Below are 4,529 nucleotides of genomic sequence, written 5' to 3'. Positions count from 1 at the left end.
TTAGAAAACCTAGTGAATAAATAAATAAATAATTCGAGTAAATTAGATATATAGTTATATAAAAGTCACAGTCATTGAAAACCTGCATTTGGCCATTGAGGATTCATGTAAGTTAGTAAAATACCAAAGAGTTAACGACAATTGCGAATTGACAAATAAAGTGATGAACTGAATGGAAAGGAATTGAAGGGGCATCTCCTTGAGCTCATTTCTGCTACTGTTGCAGGTGTTGGACACAAATATAAGCCTCCTTTTCAACGAATTGACTTGAAGAAGATATTGGGTTTGACCACTCGAAAATGTGAAAGAAGAATCCAAATTGGACTCCGCCAATATCACATGTGAAGAAAAGTGAAGGAATTAGTACGAGTAATTTGAGATTATCAGCCAGCACAGTAAGCAGACATGAACTCCTCAAATTCTTAACATGCAGCAACACATAAAGACTAACATCCGTACACACTACAATGGTTTCAACATACCACAATATTTTCAACTACCATCTATACATATTATTTATGCCCAATTTAGCTAAACTGGGAAGCAATCACTGGTTGAAACCACTACTAACTATTAAATAAAACAAAACCACGAGGTCAAATTCACAAAAACACATAAATACTTTAACAAATTGATTTGTTTTAGACAATTAGGGGTCATTTGGTGTGAAGTATAATACCAAATAGTCCTACCACTTAAATTGTTGTTTGGTTGGCAAGTTCCGGATGGCAGGGATAAGTTATCCCTCCCCTTGGATGGTATAGGGTTTAGGGTTTCGAAATTGAGAAGGAGTAACAGAGTTTTCTGGAAAACGTAAACTGCACCGCTTTTTCTTGTTAAGTAGGGCCACGTGCTCTAGTGGAGAGATCGAGCTTATTTGAGCTACCAAGAGATAAAAATGACACAAGTAATTAAGGCTTTTAAGGGGTCGTTTGGTGTAAAAGATAACACAAAATAGTCATGGATTAAATTGTAGTGCCACTTAATTTGTTGTTTGGTTGACATGTCCAGGATAACTTATCTCGAAATTAATAATTAGTACCGAGATAAGTTATACCTTCCTTGGGTGGTATAGTAATCCCGGATAGCTTATCCCGGAATAAAATAAGTAAATGACAAAAATGTCTCTTTCAACCATTTTGTTACATCACTTTTTACATTCATGAAGGGCATTTTTGTGTTCTTAAAATTTATTATTTTGAATACAACAAACCAAACACTTAATAAAAAATTTATCCCATCATAACTTGAATTCAAACCAAACGACCCCTTAGTAATTAGCAATCCTTCAAAAACAAAATCTAGCTAATTGTAGATATTGACAACTGAACAGATATAGAGCAGAAGAAAGATCAAATTTAAGCTAACATAAGTAGAAATCTAGGCAGTGATTGAACCATAGCAGCAACTAAATTAGACTTATAATGAATTTGAATGACAAAATTAGATCAAGATACCAGTATGAGTAGCTATGGCCGTATTCAAGTTATTAAGTCGTACCATAATGTATTACATGCACCTAGAAATCAGAGCTTCTAGCATAGCAACAACAAACAAATAAACTCAAGATTCTTAGCAGAGAAGATAAATTCTTAAAGCTATGGCTTTTATCAACATACAACAAAACTTATGGTTTTAAGAAATACTTGAAAGCCTAAATGAGAAACTAGAAAAATCTGGGCACTTTCACTTTCTCTGGACAAGAGTTGTATTTAAGTAGTTAAACATAGGCTTATATGAAAATCTTCTCATTATACTTAAGCAACAACAACTAAATAAATATCTACAATCATGACCTTAAGAAATAAATATAAACTACCTAAGCTAAGACCATATAAAAAAAACATGTAACAAATGTAGACCAAAAATACACTCTGCCAAATTATCAGTTAAAAAAAACGTGAAGATGACAAGTACACCAATGTTCTCAACTACTATTTATTTGTTTATGATAAACATGAATAAACTCAACACCTTAGTTGTATTTCCGGTTAAAAGCTCAATAGTACAAATAGGGGAAGCAAAACACCATCTACATTACTGAAAATTGGGTAGGAGATAGACAACATTATTGGATACCTCTGTCTATACTCCTTAAAACTATTCATTCTCATACAATTAACATAGAGTTGAGTCACAGAAGCACGAAAATAAAGGAGAGAGGGCGGAGGATTAGTTGACTTAAATAGTAGTGGAACACATTAAATTACTATACAATGACTCCACATGAACAAAAACATACAAAACAATGAATTCAAAATTCTTTAAACCATCTTTCATTTAGTGCACAGGAAAGACGAAAGATTTCAGCATTTCTACCGTAGAGAAGAATACCAAATGACCAAATATCTAACTTGTCTAAATTCATCTTAAATCAGCACACAACAAGCAAGACCATGATCAAACAAAGGAAAGGGATTCTAGCTTGAGTGGAAATAACTTTTAATTGCAAGAATGATGAATATGAAATTCAAAGAAGCTGAGAATGATGGACAAGGGAGAAATGAGATAATCAACTGTTTCCAGCCTTAAACAAACCATTCCCGCTGAACTAACAAACCAACCAAATAATCACCGGTCATAATTATAAGAAAGCCAAACTGAAACTTCTTCTATTTGAAATCAAACAAACATTAATGTATATATGCATAACAGGGAATAATATATGTATACAAGCTGTAGCTAGGCAACAAACCACAAGCAATATAGAATTTAACTACGTAAGAAAAGTAGAAAATTTAAAGCACACCAACTGATTTTATCAAACTAAAATCGAAATAAGGAAATAAAGTGCTGAAAAGGGAAAGGATGAACCTGGACTGAGACGACAAGTTGAACAGATCGATTTCCACACCGATTATACGAGATTGGGGAAGTATATCAGAAACTAGAAAAGAGCAAAGCATAATCGAGAACTTAGTGAGTAAAGATTCAAATATTCCTCCACTTCCCCCTTTCAATGGCAACAAGAGGTGGCCAAAAATTGTTGATTTGAATTTCAAAAAAAAAAGGGGGACGTTTGAGAGGGAAAGGGATCAGATTTGACCAAAAAACAAATGATTTGGATTAGATTTTGGGCAATAGACAAGCAAATTAAAAGAGATTGGAGCCAACTATTAAGGCTCGAGGTCTGCTTTTCAGAGAAAAGACAGGGAGAGGGTATGGGTTACCTGCTACTGGGTTGATGGAAACGCTCAATTCGCCGGATTTTCGCAGAGACAGGGGCTGATAGGTGTTCTTGTTGAAGGAGAAGAGAGGAGCGTGTGTGTTGCTGAGGGAAAGAAAAGTGAGGCGTTGGGTTTCCTTGCCAGAATAGGATATAATGACATAAATAGTCTCTTAAGTACGTGAGTAGGTCTAAATTGGTCCCTTAACTATACATTTAATGGATTTAATTCTTTAACTATTTAAAAACTTATCAGATTTGATTTCTTAACTATACACTTATCGGTTTTAGTCCCTTAACTATAAACTTACCGATTTTAGTCCTTTAAGTATTCAAAAACTTATCAGGTTTGGTCTTTGTCCATTTTTTAATACAAATAGCTTAGATTTATATTAACGGAATTCATGCCTCAAGAAATTAAATCCTTTAGCAACTTTTTCTGTTGTTTCTCTCTCTCAACTACTTTTTCTTCAAATTAGCCTTATGCGAAGAACCTTAACCTCAACGATTTAAAATAAAATTCACAAAGAAAGAAAATATAAGTCATAATTTTATTAAACAAATGATAAATTTAAGCATATTATTGCTACTAATGACTTGAATATGCTAAACTTTATTATAAAAAGAAAAAAAATTATTACCCGTTAAATCTAAAATTTGTACTCTAACGACTTCATTGAACAAAATTTGTTTAATTTTTCAGAAATTTAAATTTATAATATGGTAGATTTGCAATTTTTTTCAACTTTTTTTAAATAGATCAATTTTATTATTCTATTCATTTTATTTTACGTGAAGAAATTTGAGTAAATTAAATAAAATTCGCACTGATTAGCATATTCAAGTCATTAACAACAATTATATGCTTAATTTTATCCTACATTGAATAAAATTAGGACTTATATCTTCTTTCCTCATTAATTTTATTTTGAATCATTGACGTTATGGTTCTTTTCATAAGATTAGTTTGAAGAAAAAAGGGCGGGGATAGAGAAACAACTTTAAAAAATGGGTTAAAGATTTAATTTCACGAAGATTTCGATTAATATAAACCTAAGCTATTTGTATTAAAAATGGACAAAGACCAAACCTGATAAGTTTTTGAATACTTAAAGGACTAAATCTGTTAAGTGTATAGTTAAGGGATCATTTTAAACCTACTACTATAATTAAGGGACTATTTATGTCATTTTCTCTATATGGTCCAAATGAATTGTAATGTTGGCCAATTTGAGTTTAAAAAATAACCAAAATTGGTTGCTTATAAAAAGAATTAAAATAATTAGTTATTGAGCTTTTTAATTTTAACAAGATAAAATAATTAGTTATTGAGCTTCTTAATTTTAACAAGATAAAATAATTA

This window comes from Solanum tuberosum, unplaced genomic scaffold (genome assembly GCF_000226075.1).
Source record: "Solanum tuberosum cultivar DM 1-3 516 R44 unplaced genomic scaffold, SolTub_3.0 scf01024, whole genome shotgun sequence".
NCBI lineage: Eukaryota > Viridiplantae > Streptophyta > Magnoliopsida > Solanales > Solanaceae > Solanum > Solanum tuberosum.
This window is presented reverse-complemented; position numbering follows the sequence as displayed.